Consider the following 16,429-nt stretch of genomic DNA (forward strand, 5'->3'; position numbering starts at 1 on the left):
TAAGCTCTACCCAGTAGAAGAGAATGCAAGGTACAGAGATAATAGGAAGACTAGGAACACTGTCTCATAGCACATATCACATTCTAATGTGATTATTACTTGTGTTTCTCTCCCATTGGAATGGGAGGCATATATATCCCAGGTACCACAATGGGAAGTGTAGAATAGGTGTGCAATGGTAGGTGTATGTTGGATGGATGGATGGGTGGATGGATGGATGGATGGATGAAAAGAAATTTCAACAACTGCCTAAAATTATTTAGAAGATTATCAACAATTCCAGTGACCCTTACTTTCCTTATCACCTATTACCAGTTTTATTTAGAATTGGGTGGATGGAGGTATATAAATATGAGAACATGTATACCCTTACAATACTGTATAAGCTAAATCTGCCATGGGGAACTTCTGTTTGTGGTTCAGTCAGTTTTGAATCTGTTAGCTGGTCAAGGAGGAGCTCAGGGCCAAGCCTTTTCAGTTAGCCCTTTGCTAAATACATCAAAGAAGTCTGTCACTTGATGGTTCATTTGCTTTACAGCTTGCCAGAGGCTCAGGCAAAAGGTCCCAATTAAAAGATCTATGTGTTTCTGTGGTCTCTTGCTCAGCAGTAAAGGGAGAATACCCAGGTCTTCATCACTTCACCAAACAATGCATTCAGTTAATCCTACTAGATTAAAACAAAAAAGCCCCACACATTCTAAAACTTTATAGTTTGGTTTCACCCACAGTTGCATCCCCCTAATCTCTGAAGGACTCTGTTTGTGCTGATATACAAGTGTCTAGACTCTAGAACAATGGTTCTCAGTCCTGGCTTTAAAAAAAAAAAAAAAAAAAGAAAGAAAGAAGAGAAAAGGAAAAGCAATCAATCAATACCAGACTCCACCTTCAGAGAGTTACTGGCTCCTAGCAGGGCCCAGGCATCAGTATTTTTTGAAAGTGCCCCAGTTGATTTTAATGTGTAACCAGGATTTGATACACTAAGAGTCAAGACCAGACAACTTTACACTTAGCCTAGAATTTAATTCACAAGACTGTCTCCTTCTTATCCTTGAGGTCTCTACCAAAACGCAACTTTCTCAGTAGGGCTTTACTCATTACCCTGCCGCTCAGAGAATTTACCACAATCTGAAAATAACTTGTGTATTTATGTTTTTCTGGTTTCTTATCTGTCCCTCCTACTAGGTTAGGAACTTCATAAGATATTTATTGGCATCTCCTGTTGAGTGAATGTGAGCTGTAAATCTAATTATATGTGTGACTGCTGCTAGGCTGAGTCAACGGAGGGGAAAAGGGAATTGGAAGAAAGAGTAAAAGCAGGTGAAAGTTTGAAAGCAAGGAATGCTGTATTTAGAAGAGAATTACAGAAAGCCTCAGTAGATGATTCAAGTCAAGACAGTTCTAAATTGCAGTACCACAGATTACCTACCCGTAATACTTCTTTACGACAGAGAAACAAAACACCTCTTTATTCACAAAGTAATATATGCTTGTAAAAAATTCAAATAACACTGCTGAAAGTGAAACTTCTAATACTCCCTCCCCCGTACTCCAGGAATAACCATTGGTTATAATTTAGTGTTTCTCATTTAAAGTATTTTATAATGTGTACACAAATAATATACAGGTGGTTAAAACAGAATTGAACACTTTCAAAAATGTATTTCTCAGTACCTAAGTTGTATGTAAATATGTAGTCAAAGCCCAGAGTTGCCCTATGGCAAAACACCTGTAAGGGTAACTTGATGATTTAGTGCAAACTACATTTTCATAACATAATCTAGCTACTGAGTGATGGATTTTTTTAAAGTGTTCAATTTCTTTTGAATCACCCTGTATTTTACACACACAAACTCACACACAGATTCCCAAAATGGATTCTTATTGTACCTATTAATGAAGGTTAGTTGTTTTAGAGGTTAGTTCTCCTCCCAAAATTGAGGCTTAGATTTAAATTGTTTTAAGTGGGGATGCCTAGGTGGCTCGGTCGGTTAGGCATCTGCCTTCGGCTCAGGTCATGATCCCAGGGTCCTGGGATCGAATCCTGCATCGGGCTCCTTGCTCAGCAGGGGGCCTGTTTCTCCCTCTGCCTGCTGCTCCCCCTGCTTGTGTGTGTGTGCTCTCTCTCTGACAAATAAATAAAATCTTTTTAAAAATAAATAAATAAGTTGTTTTAAGTGGTGATAAATTTGGTAATACCTTCTTATTTTATCACCTTTCAGCTATTTGGAAACGTACTAGTTCAGCAGTTAGCAAATTATGCAGGCCAAATCCAACCTTTCACCTGTTTTCATAAATAAAGTTTTATTACAACACAGCTATGCTTATTTGTTCACATAAAACCTATAGCTACTTCTGTGTTGTAAAGGTAGAGTTGAGTAGTTGCAACAGAAACCATATAGTCAGAAAGAAAGAAAGAGAGAGAAAGAAAGAGAAAGAGAAAGAAACTATATAGTCCACAAAATCTAAAATATCTATCGTCTGGTTCTCTAGGGAAAAAGTTGGCTAGTTCCTACCCTAGTTGATCAAAGAGATTAAATCATCAGTAAGCAATCAGAACTGAGCCCAGTGTATGAGAATATGTTGATGGTTCTGGGATTTTACACTTCTAGCTAAAGAAAGAGTGGAATGTACTTGTCTGATTGCTTTTAATGGGAAGGAGGTCGGCCAAAGCCTTAGTAAGTGATAGTGGGGGAAGGAGTGGGGAAGCATGTTCCATCTAGCTGGGTCCCGTTTTCTTGTCAGGCAGGTCACATCTTCTCCCTTTCTATTCTCTCCCCTCCCAAGGAGAACAGTGCTCTTTAAAGATGTGGCCAAGATTTTCAGAATACCTGTAGGTTGAATCCTTTGAATTTAAACCAGTCTGCCTTGTCTTTGCTGCCAAGCTTTATAAATCATTTGGCTGAACAATTAAAGGGCTGGGCCCCTTGTTGAATGCTGCTCCAGGTGCTGTGGGGTGAAACCGCCCCCCACCACTCAGCATGGAAGGTGGGGACCCCACACAGTGACGGCTGTGAGAGAAGCACCACAAGGCATTTGGTTTTCATCTCTACTGGGCTTATGTATTCTCCCCCAATCCCAAATTTTGCTGGAAACACCCCTCTCTGGAGATTGCATCGCAAATCTTCCAGTGATAGGTCTCTGAGTGTTTGAATTAGGCAGCTTTGGAAAAGTGTGTTGCCGTAACAGGTGGAAAGCATTTTGACAGGTCAGGCTTGCTGGGGGCCGACCACCTCCTCTTTGTAGTGGTCTCTAATGAATGCCTCCTTCCTGTGGAACTGGTGTTACGTGAATTCACAAGTTGCTATCTCTTGGGTATATCATGTACTGACTGGCCCTGAATTTGGTTTACAGCATCCCTCTTAAGTTATGAAGTATTTGGAGACTGGGGTGCTCTTCTTCTACCCCTTCTTTCTTTTTTGCATCCCTTTCAACTCCCTGTTGTTTGAACTGTTGCTGCGACTGAAAATAAGTGTTAATGTATTATATCCCAATGAGCATTTGCTTTTAAGCTTGTATGATAGAATGTGCTTATAATCTCAGGTGTGAACATTCACATTTTCTAGAAGCACCAGTTCCTACCTTCCACTTTTTCCTTGCTTTCACAAGATTCGTTCACAGCTACTTACCCTCCTAGTCATTCAGAGTGGGGATGGAGGTAGCCAAAAATTTGAATGATCTATATAACTGAGAACAAAGAAGATTTTGTGTCTGCCTTGTACAACTAAATGTTTATCTGTCCACTGTATCTGTGTGATTGGCCTGAATTTTTAATGATGAAATTGCAGAACTGAGAGGGACCTTGAAGATCATCTAATTGGGTAGATGTAGAAGGGGCCTATAGAGCTAGAGTGACTTGTCCAAAATGATAAAGCCTAGTCCTTTAGACCTTTAGGTAGATGGCTTAATCTATAGTTACACATCCCACCCATAAGACTTCCCCTCTAAGGGCAATTTAAACAAAGAGAAATTCCAGAAACTTCAGTTTGGGTTCATACTGCTTTCTCTGATGAGTATGTGTGTGTTCTGAGGCTCTCTCTGCTGTCTCTAAATCAGACATTCTTGCTGGGTTGCATCAGATTCCAGGCGACATGATTGATGAAGAAAGGGCAGAGGAGAGATGACGTAATGGCTAGTGCAGCATTTACCTGCAGATTATCTCTAGCTGTGTGCTGCTCGGTGTCTGTGTGACTCATGTACTGAGGCTCTGCCATCCCTGTTACTCAGCACTGTAGCCTCACACTTACCTCACCCTATGTTTCTCTCCTTTTCTTGCCAAATCTGATTAGAAGCACTTTTGTTTTAAGCCAATGTTTATGAAGCCATAAGTGGACTTTGTACCAATGACCATGTGGAGAAAATAAAAGAATATTAGAACAAGAAAATTACATACTGGCTTGATCAAATCAACTTGATGTCTCTCTTAACTTATTTCATAGCACCTATTATGTGCCCTCTACTGTCAGTGCTGGTAGTTTTCTTCCTTATATGGCTAATTTGTCTCCCAGCTTCAGTTTAACAGCTGACAGCAAACAAACCTATAGCAAGTGCCTACCTTTATCAGTGACTGTGGCACATGCTTTCACATGCTCTTTTCTTGTAAAGCTCAAAGCAGTTACTACTGTACCCATTAGAGAGGTAAAGACACTGGCCCAGTTCACTTAGCTAGTATGTGTTAGAATTGGGACTGGAATCCTGGTCTCTTGATACCAAATATAGTACTTTTCCACTACATCACAAGTGTCTTTGCTTTATGTACTCAGGGAATTTTTGTAAGGAAAATGTTCATTTCTCTCAGGTTGATCTTCATACTTGATATTGTATCTGCCTCAGTCCTTTGTTTATCCTTGGGGCACTAGAAGTCAAGGGTATAGGCGTATGTGTATTTATTGAACAACAGCCACTCAAGTTGTATGGTAGTGTTGTATCAGATAAACACTAAATTTGCATGAATTCAACTACACCTGCTCAGAAAATGAATATAAAAAGAGAAGGAATCATAATTTACATTGTACAGACAAGTCTATTCTGGTTATATTCAATGAATTCATAACTAGGAGTGAACCTGAGTTAGGGGGTGTGTGTTGATTTTCCTCAGCCTGTGTCTGTTCCACGTTCCCTCTCAGAGTAAGCATCTTGCCTTGCTCAGTGTTCTCTTTTGTACAACATATATCCTGTTGTACAAAAGCCAGCTGTTCTTTCTTACATTCAACCAAAGACAGTAATCTGTACCAGTGCCGGAGGAAAAGGCCACCTGGGTTATACCTACTGAGAGATAGTATGTTGTCTTCTAGCATGGGGCCTTCCTAGGGGATTTTGAAGGTAATTTTGGCAGAACTTGATTTTTTTTCCTATGAAAAGCCTAAACCCCAAGTAAAGTCCAGCTCCTGTAGATTAACACTGGCTTGCATAAATCAGGCAGGGAAATTTTGTTTAGGTTGAACTGAAACTGTCTTGGGCTCAACAACATTGTGTCTATTGGTGGTTAAACATATCTTCCATTTTCTGTTTGTTGTGCCAGGTTGGAAGGACTAATACCAGCAGATCAAATACTCACTATGTCCATAAGAGAATTGTGTTGTTACTGAAACCAAGGGAGGAGAACCAACAGGAGGAAGAGTGTGATGAGATCACCCAAAAGAGTAGTAGGGTGAGATAGAGGATTAAGAAAGCCCCATTGAATATAGTCACAGGTGATTTTTGAGAGAGTAGTTGTGATCAATCTTTAAGTCAGAAGCAAGACACAAGGAGTTAAACATCATCCTAATATCAGATCAGAGTAGTCAGCAGGATATCATGAATCCAAGAAAGGGGCAGCAGAAAGAGAGGCCTGGGGATTGAGATCTGAGGACAAGGGGTTGGTGACAACAGTACATAACAAATAGGATTTGGAGGTTAAAAGCAGAGGCACATGTTGTCATCAAGAATAATTCTGGCTTCTGAGCTTGTCTGAGAGTCCCTCACTGGTGCTGGTGGAGAAGATCCTGCCTCTGAGGGAATAGAGGCAAGGAGAATTACTGATGTCTTTTGGCAAACAGCTTCTCATGTCCTCCCACCCATTCCATATTGGATTTTATGCAGTTGTTACTTTTCTAAGTAGTTAGGTTCTAATTTTCTTGCAATTTGGGAAATCAAGGCTGGTTCTGCAAGGCTGTCATTGGATTGCAGAAGAGAGTGCCAGGAAGTCAGCATTTGTAAATGGAAAGCCAGTAAAAGTTCAACTGTCATGAATAGAAAAATCAACTCATTCATAATACCAAACCCTCATCATATTCAAGGAAGTGGAGTTAAAACCAAGGCACCTCCCTTTCTTTCCTGTATTTGTGTAGCTAATAGCACCTTGCATTGTTAAAAGTGAAATCCTGTTGGTGATAATTTTCTTTCCCTTAGATTGCTCACTTTGAATTTTTGACTTACTATTCAGTGTGAACTCCAGGAGACTGCTTGACTACTGTCACTAAGAAACAGGCTTTCTTGAAGAAGTTGAACGTGGGAGGCTAGGATGCTCAGATTAGGACAGAATCTCACAGTGGGGCCTCTCTGTCCCCACTGTATGTGTATAAGAATTCCCTTGGATGCTTATTAAAAATGTGGGTTCCAAGGCCCCACCTTAGGCCAAATAAATATTAATCCATGATCAAATGTGGCTAAAGAATATGCATATTAATAAGCAACCCCGAGGATTCTTATGAAACCTTAAATTTGAGTCACTGGATTTAGGAAATGTGTATATGGTGTAGTAAACCAAATCCTGGAAAAGTAACAATTTACTAAATCAAATTCTCATCATTCTAAAGTTAAATTTTATTAATATAACTATGGCCAGGCATATATGTTTTAATGAAAATTTATAAACCTCTTTGAAGCTCTTAGGAGAAAAATATAAAAACAAGGTACATGTAAAATGTTAGCAGTAGTAATAAATTAAACACCCTTGGATGTGAGAAAAAGGAGACTGTTATGAATTCAGAAAGGCTATGTGTTTTGTGAAATTTCTATCATTTCCCAAGAAGGGAAAGAGGGAAAAGGAGGGAAAAACACAGAGAGAAGCTTTCCTTGGCTTTGAAGATCCTAATCCTTTGTTCTACTTGCCTCCAAAATACAGCTGCTTCCTACTCACAGTCCCTTTGCCACAGGCCAGCTGTGTCTCATTCACTGCCACCTCCGCTACTGCTTTTTCAACCCTTATATACCAGAACAAGAATGAAGAATAGTAGAAAAGAGAAAAGCAAACTGAAATGAAATAGAGTTGAAGTTTTACAGAAAAGAGGGAGGCAAACTTACTGGGTTCTAAAAAGACCTAAGGCCATAGGTCAGAAAGCCCTCAGCCATAGCTGTCTGGGTGAAATCATTTGTCATAGTTATCAACTGTGTGGAATGCAGGTGTATCTGGGAAATTGAGGGGTAGGGGCAGTAAGAGAGACTGGCTCCAGTTCCACTGGCCCTGTTGAAGTAACTTCAGAAACTAACCCAAACTAATCTCTCCCCGAGCCCTCATCTGTTCTTTGGCTCTTATTTAAATTTTTTGTTGTCTTTGAATTGTTTTCTTTGTATAAGTCGTTGCTTAAATAATCCCTAAGTTTCTTTGTTATTGGCACTGTTATGTACTTCACCAACACACTGCTTTCCTCCTTCCCCATAATCGTTACTACTACCCACTGAGGGGATAAATTTGAGTCCCACTTTTCACCCCTTTTCATGAGGTGATCATCTGTAATTTTGTGCCCTAAAGGCTCCTTTAAAAAAAAATTTTTTTTTCTCTATATAGTCATGGAATCCATCATTCAAATCCCAGACGTTTTAGCTTTACCCTTTTTATATTATTAAAACTCAGCTTTGGAATGATGAGAATCCAGCTTGTTTATCTTATATCTTCTCTTCCCAAGAAAATTCCAACTTGGGATGCACTCAGCCCTCAGCATAGTGACTCCTAGAATTTGCTGCTTTAGTTAAGAAATTAAAGCTAAGAGCAAATGTTCCTGACTCTGTATTCAATCAGATAACCAAATTAATAATTGTACCATGTCAGTCAAACTAAGCAATCATTCTTGATAGGTAGACCATGATGCATTGTCTTGAACTGTCGGATTACTAAACCCCTGCAAGCTCTTACGATTGAGCTATCTCTACTGTGTATTATGAGGGATTTTTTTTTTTAAAGAAACCTGATTTTGGGGGGCACCTGGGTGGCTCAGTCCGTTAGGCATCTGACTCTTGATTTCAGCTCAGGTCATGATCTCACGGTGAGATCATGTGATATCAAGCCCTGCATAGGGCTCCATGCTGGGTGTGGAAACTGCTTAGGCTTCTCTCTCTCCTTTTCCCCTCTGCCTCCCCTCCCCCACCCCAAAAAATGAAAACTGGTTTTTAAAGTATTTTTCTTTGGTCTTGTTTTGCCTACTCTTTATCCAAAATCTGAGCGTATTCATCTTCATAATTCTTTCAGTATTTATTTACTGGCTTTCTTAGTGCCTTAGCTGGTGTTTTTTTTATATGAGATGTATACCATCTTGTGGCCTATAATTTTCCCTGACTTGTATGTTTCTTGTGTCCTTGGTATTCATTAGCCTATTGTCAGATGTTTGAAATGGGAAGAAAAGGAAAAATCACCTGTCATTTTCTGTTCCAAAGGCCTTTATTACTTTCTTCTTTTTTCTCCATGACCATTTGAGTCAACAATTTGAGTCTCTCAGATTTAACCTTTTTATCTTTTATTTATGACATCAGAATATCATATTGCTTAAAATTTTCAATTGACAAGAAAACCATGTAGAACACAGCCTTAGTGGCATGTCCACAAAAGCAATTTTTACCATGTTCACTGATCCATTTTGTATGAAATACCAAATTCTGGGGACCCATGCTTATACATCCCCCACCTCAAAAAGATAGTACAGTGAGAGAAACCAGATGACAAAGGATGCAGTAGTCCAGTTAGGAGAAATCAGTAAGAAATCCATTACGCAATGAAGAAGGGAATTAATTAATGACAAAATATACTTTCAGTTGGGTGACTAAGGCACAGAAAAGCCTAGAATTGGCCCAGAATGTATACAGGTATTGCTGTATTTGCAATTCAAGGCCAACCTTCAAAGTGCTTTAAATCAGACAAGTACTTCACTGATGGAAGCTAGAGTGTTGTATAGGCAAAATGGGCCTGTTTGCTGATAGTCATTGTTATAAATTATACTATAGGACTGACAGGAATCATTGGGAAAGATATATTATCTCAAAAAGATAGATTATCATCTGGTGATAACAGGAAACTGGCAAGAGCTGGCCACTGACGGAGTAGAGGCAAAAGTCTGTTGGTATCTGTTGGTGAGCAGATTCTCATGGTCTCTCACTCACTGGTTATTGTATAGCATGGGATTATTGTTTTCTAGGTAGTGACGCTCTAATTTTCTTGCAATTTGGGAAACTGAGGCCTCCCTGGCAATTAGGGGTTGGAGTTGGTTTCCCCAGCACAACCTGGCCATGGGACCTATATAAAGAGTGTTGCCCTTCTCATCTACTAAGTTAGCATAATATTTTCCACCTTCTCAATCTTTGCACTGAGATAATTACAATAAATCACTGCTGCTCTTGAAGATAATCTCTGTTCTCACATCTGGGTTTAAGTCTTTCAGTAAAGCTGCTTAAGCAGTGGGGAGGAAAGAGCCTTTCCATAAAGTTAAGGTCTTTCCTGATAAAGGTAACTACTCCACCCCTGCTTCCCAATTAGATCCCCTGCCAGCAACAGCATAGACTTGAGCCAGTGCCAAATGTTTTAATACCATAAGGACTCACTTGATAAAGGCTGTGCATGGCAAAGAAAAAAACAGCCAAAGTTCCCAAACTAAAATTTTCCAAGATTTCCATGTGAGATGCAGCCAGGGCACCCTTCATCTAATTGTTACCATGTGTTGCTGCAGTCATTGGGACCCTGCAATTCTCATTCTCCAACACTTCTAGAGATTAGAAATTACAGGAAGTGCTAGCCATTTCAAGATGGAAATTTACTCTAGCTGCAGAGACTTTGGTCTTTGTCAGAAAGAAGTACAATAGCAAAGACAGGGAACAATTGTGAGACTGATATTGTGATCTTTCCAAATAATTACTGAGTAATTATTAGTCAGTTAGCAGCACTCAGTGTCGTACTTCATTGTTCCATTAATATTAAACATGTGTTTTCTAGCTCTACTTCCCTTATTGTTATAAATTCTAGATAGGAGAAGGATTGCTATCTTGCTTGGGCACAGAAAGGAAATGCCAACACTAAATAGTTGTTGGGTATCTGCCTAGTTGAAGCAAAATGATTTCATAGATCCCTGAGCATAGGAGAGACTGATTAATGATTAAGAATTACAAAGTACCCAGGCCTTTCAGAAACCTGGAATACCTATATAAATACAGGAAAGAGATATTTTTCTCTGTTTGATTGACAGTGATTTTCAGATCTCATTTATGTTGGTTTTAGCTTCAGCATCTACCAGACTTTTACCATAGTTGCTAATGAATAATAACATTGACTGACTTAAGGAAGACTCAAAAGGAAAAATGAAAGATCTATGGCTATTAAATATTGAATGTCCCTAAATGAGAATTCAGATTGAGTGCAGGGGCTGTATTAAGCAAGGCCTGTTTCAAGTTGACCACTTAACACTTTGCCTCCTGTTGAAAGAAATTAATGGATTTTAATGAAACCTGCAATATTACTTAAGAATATATGATTCATCTTCAGTTCAGTTTATTCTCCTGTTGTCCTGAAACAAACTGATGGCTAATATAAATTTCCACATAATTTCTGTGAGGAAGCTAGAGCTCACAATAGTAGTAATAATATTGATAGCATTAAAAGCAAGAACAAGACTGCTTGCCCATGTTAGCAACCTGAGCAGTCAAAGGCATTAATGGACCATGAAAACTGGAGAGCTGGGGTGACTGTGGGTCAGAGCTAAGGTATATAGGCAAGCACAGTATAGGAGAAACTTTCATCACCTCCACTACACTGAGCCATTCCTCTTGATAGAGCAAGCTCTTAATTTCCCCTGGTTGTTAATCTGGCACCTTTCATGAATATCAGTGTTCACTTTGGAAAATAAAAAAGCGAACAGCCAAAACATTTAAGTGTTAAGGGGGAAAGAAAATCAACAGAGGAAATTACAGTAGCACTTAATACAGTGGCACCTTTTTCTTGAGTCATATGAGGTGAAGATATTTGAGAGTTTGAGGCTTTGACAGTCTCTTTAAGACAGTAGCCAGAGGTCTTGGGAAAGTGGTATGCATACACTGCCACCGATTAGCTATGCCCTTTATACACATATGTGTCCACATTTTCAAAACTGGCCTGTTAAAAATATATATGAGAATCAAGTGATTTGAAAGTAAATACCACTTCCGTTCCTCATTGCTTTTGCTCCCTGTTTGCCATTTCCTTTCTAACATTAATTACTGTTTCTGAAGGAATTGGTGTTTCCTGCCCTGTTTCTGTTTGTTTTGGATCATCCATAGTTGTTAAGAGAGTTGCCATGTTTTTTGGAATCTATTATATCAAGAATTGAGTATGATACCAGGTTCTCACTTTCTTCTGTCTCTCTTATTTTTAGGTAAGTCATCTGACTGGAGTGTCATTCCATTTGATGGAATTTTCCATTTGGTAAAGTATTACTTTTTTTTATCAAATGATGTAAACTTTCGTTTTTGTGATTTCTCAGTCTGTATTTTCCCACAATACTGACCTCCATAGTATGTTCTGTCTAGAAGGCAAGGAGTGAGAGTCACAGAATGAGAGAAAGAGAGAAGGAGGCCTGGGACACAAGGGAAAGGACATGTAACTAAATATATTTATATGTCAAGAAGAAACACTATTGAAAGAAACCTACCTTTTCATAGCTCTTTTCATGAATTTTGCCTTTTAGAATTTCAGGAAGTAGAAGAGTTGCTACAGTAGTCCCCCCTTATCTGCAGTTGTGCTTTCTGTGGTTTCAGTTACCTCTTGTCAGCCACAAGTCCAAGAAGACCAAGCAGATGGTCTTCCTCCTGACGTATTATCCGAAAGTCAAGGGCAGCCTAACACTACATCATTCACCTCACTTCATCTCATCATGTAGGCATATTATCATCACACATCATCACAAGAAGGATGAGGATAGTACAGTAAGATATTTTATGAGAGAGACCACATCACATAACTTTTATTTACATAACTTTTATTATATTGTTATAATCATCCTATTTTATTAATTATTACTGTTGATCTCTTACTGTGCCTAATTTATAAATTAAACTTTATCATAGGTATGTATGTATAGAGGGAAAAAAGTATATATAGGTTCAATACTATCCACAATTTCAGACATCCACTGGGTCTCTTGGAATATATCCCCTGTGGATAAGACAGGACTACTGTATATTTAATTGTGTTTAGAAAGGATTGGGCTTACTTCAGAGAATCCAACCAAGTAGTGGCTTTCCAGTTGTATTTGGTGAAAATCTGACATTCCTCAGAGGGTTGCTCTACATCTTGGGAAAAGCATATCATCAGAGAGAGCTTTTCTTTTGAATCATTGTTTTAAGTCCTCTGGTATTTGTTCATTTTAAAACGCAGTTATTAAATAGAAGCAAAATACACAATTTTAAAAGTACAAAACCAGGATTCTGTGGCACAGAGATGGTACCAGGGCTTGTAGTCCATAATAATAGAAGATTGAAGCCTCCAAGAGTGAGTATAATGAGAGGGACAAAAGGACACATCATAACATCACATGGCTTTTCCCTGATGTTCTGGATCTTTTCACTAATAAGAAGAATGTCTGTATTTGGTACACTTTCTGTAAAGGTAGATGAATTATGAATCCTAGCAATTTGTTTTCCCTTGGGGGAATGTTTCTCTTTCCACAGAACCACATACATATTGATCTATTGATAGATCTATTGAGTAGAGACTGAAAACTGTACTGCCAGCATCCTGCCTTTCCCAGTGTTTCTTGACTGGAAATCTTGTTTTCTTCTAGAGATTAACTTGATAAAAAGATACAGTTTAAAATACCCAGAGAACCAGTTAGATGCCATATTCCTTTGATTCTGCTACTGTGTTATCTCTTCCCTCTCCACAGTTTTAAATTTTTAAACTAAATACCTGGTATTCGAGTTGCAAATCCTGTTGAGACCATGGAACATCGGCATTTGTTGTTGCTGATTGAGAGGTTTGACAGTCCTTGGATATTTGGATGAAATAGTGATAGGATGACATTGGCATTCTGTTCAAAAAGTTTAGTGGCTAAAACAAAGTTCCTTCTAGATCAGAAGGTTATCCCATCTCTACCCAGAGATAGGCCCCACCCGATAGGTCCAAGAGCATACAGGGTGGGGACAATTTCTATTCTGCAAAGCATTCTGCTTCTGGTTGAGTGAATGAGTGGATGGATGACTTTTTAAATAAGAGTTTTAATATTTTAATATTAGAGATATTTTTAAATGAAGAACTTCCCGTTTTAGTAACAATTACCTTGTGTTTGGCAACGTATGATATTGTAGGGATGCTTTCTCATACTAAGATTCTGATAATTCCCATATTAATAATCATGTAACTAAATTTTATTTCTTTTAAAAACCTTTGTGAAGGGAATGGTAAGTGGGAAGGAAGGGATGACTGGTATCCTTTAACTCAAAGTATTCAAAAAAATTAAAAACAAATAAATAAGGGTGTTAGGATTTCTAACACTTTCATCTGTCTTTTATATTCCAAAAGGATAAAATATCTAAAAATTCTTTCTGCCTTTTATATCTTTACACTAGGAAGGAAATTGGTAGACTTAATGTGTCGTGAACCATTCATAAGTTCTGCTATGTATGAATTATATAAAAATAAATTAATATCGGGGCGCCTGGGTGGCTCAGTCGTTAAGCGTCTACCTTTGGCTCAGGTCATGATCCCAGGGTTCTGGGATTGAGCCCCACATCAGGCTCCCTGCTCAGCCAGGAGCCTGCCTCTCCCTCCCCCACTCCCCCTGCATGTGTTCCCTTTCTAGCCATCTCTCTCTCTCTATCAAATAAATAAATAAAATCTTTTTTAAAAAAATTATTAATTTCAATGCTGTTTTCTCTTTTCTTTCCTTAGAATCTCTCTGGTTTTCCCATTAATGTCATTAAAAGCCCAAAACCAAATAAAATATTTTTTGTATTTCCCAAGAAATCAGTTATCCAAAGAAAAGTCCAGCATTCTAGTATTTTATAACTTTGGAGAAAAACAGGAGGTTCTTTTTTTTTTCTTTTTTGTAAGATTTATTTATTTAATTTAGAGAGAGAGAAAGTGGGGATGGGGGAGGGGCAGAGGGAGAGAAAGTCTTAAGCAGACTCCATGGAGCCCGAAGTTGGGCTCGATCTCACAACCTGAGCCAACACCAAGAGTTAGACACTTAACTGACTACTCCACCCAGGCACCCCGAAAATCAGGAGCTTTTTGAAAAATACATGTCACTTAGTAAAGGGTAGGAGCATCTAGAAATAAGAATCCTCCCTAATATTATAAAGACTGGGAGAAGTTCTGATGCTTGTGGAAGAATTTAGACTCCACCACCCCATGCCAAATTAAGTATTTCATACACTCAATTTAGTTTCAGATCAGCTAAACTGTCATCAGAAAAGGCAGACACATGTGTTTTCCTCAATTATAAAATGAGTTGATATCAAGACTAAGACACCAGTGATGGATTGATTTTTGGATCCACTAACCATATTCTAACAGCAGTCTCATTTCAAGGCCAATAAGTTGTATTAGATAAAGTATGCAGAGACTGTTTGAAATTAAATTTAATAGAAAATGGAATGACCGTATTTTTTGTTCCTTTTCTAAAATAAGTTTCTTCTAAGTAATTGAATAATATTTTTTAAATATTCTCAATCTCAGGTTCATTGCTTCTAGAATTCTCATGATCCTTGAAACTGAATGCTATGATTATTGAGGTGAAAGTTGCTGTAGCTATAACTGACATTACAGAAAAGAAACTGGCTCTTAAATTCTCTGTGCCTCAGTGTCCTCTTCTGTTTGTCTCCACTGGACTGAAGGCCCCATGAATTTAAAGACTGACTGCTTTTGCTTATTTTTATACCTGTCACTGTTGCCATACTGCCTGGTGCATAGTAAGTACTCACTTAATATCTGATTAATTAGGGGAAGTACCATCAAATATAAAATCTCAACCACATGTGAGAGTTGTAAGGAATAATGAGATGATGTGTGAATGTCTGTGTGTGTGTGTGTGTATGTGTATCCCAAATACAAGTGCTCAAAAATAGTCATTTTTCAATCTGATTCATGCTAACCAAATTTACCAGAAACTACCTTTCAAACTAGGATACCCCTGTTAATTTGTAGTGGATGACATCTTATACCTGATTTGAGAGCCAGAGTTGTTTATATCCTTTAGTCCCTCCCTATTATTGATCAGGATATGTGTGTGTGTGTATATATACACACACACACACAGGGATGTATATAAGGCAACTAATTACAACTAAGAAATTGTTTGAACATGACATGAGAATAAAGGGAATAAATTAAAACAGGCTGATACTTCCCTTTCTTGATTCTAAGGTTTCTTCCAAATAATACCTCCCTTTGATATTTCCAGATACACTAACAAGGTTTTATAGCCGAGTTTGCTTTCTCTTAATCTGTGAGAACCCTAACACCTCAGGCCAGTCATTATATGATTTCTAATTTACTCCAAATATATCACAAAAACTGATCACTTTGATTAAGAAGTGCCACCTAGGGGAGCCTGGGTGACTCTGTTAAGCATCCAACTCTTGATACCAGCTCAGGTCATGATCTCAGAGCCATGAGCTTGAGCGCACCCCACTCTTCCCCTGGGGTCAGGCTCCGCACTCAGTGGGGAGTCTGCCTGAGATTCTCTCTCCCTGTGCCCACCCCTAACACGCGCATGCTCTCTCTCTCCCAAATAAATAAATAAATAAAATCTTTTTTAAAAAAAGGAAGTGCCACCTATACTCATCTTTTTTAAGAAGATTTATTTACTTATCTGAGAGGGAGAGCAGTGGGGAGGGGGAGAGGGAGAGAGAGGGTCTCAAGCAGACCCATACTGAGTGCAGAGCAGGATGCAGGGCTTGATCCCATGACCTGGAGACCACGAGCCGAAACCAAGAGTCAGATGCCCAACAGCTGTGCTACCCAGGCGCCCCAATATACTCATTTTTTTGATACATTGACAGCCTCCCAACTAGCTTCAATTTAGATTTGTTTTCTGATCTTGTTTCCTATTTTGATCTTGAAGTCTACTTTGCACTTTCTACCAGTACCACTGGTGATCAAGAATCACTAATATGAGGGCTGATATGATACTTATTCAGTACTGTCCGTTTCCATAAACATGTATTAAATGCCTAGTGTGTGGGCATCCTGGGTTGTGATTCAACAACAGACAACATG

The 16,429-nt window shown here is 38.7% G+C and overlaps 1 protein-coding gene across 7 annotated transcripts in view; it reads left to right on the forward strand.

Annotated features, from left to right (window-relative positions):
- Window positions 1-16,429, forward strand: part of CMSS1 (cms1 ribosomal small subunit homolog) — a 373,552-nt gene that overhangs the window by 181,343 nt on the left and 175,780 nt on the right. For 2 of the 7 annotated variants that reach the window (XM_078064673.1, XM_078064606.1), the window contains exon 2: window positions 11,586-11,635. The exons of the other annotated variants lie outside the window; for them this stretch is intronic. The gene's annotated coding sequence lies outside the window, so the exon portion shown is untranslated. The remainder of the gene's footprint in view (window positions 1-11,585; window positions 11,636-16,429) is intronic. 7 annotated transcript variants of the gene reach the window in all.

Source organism: Halichoerus grypus, chromosome 1 (genome assembly GCF_964656455.1).
Source record: "Halichoerus grypus chromosome 1, mHalGry1.hap1.1, whole genome shotgun sequence".
Taxonomy (NCBI): Eukaryota; Metazoa; Chordata; class Mammalia; order Carnivora; family Phocidae; genus Halichoerus; species Halichoerus grypus.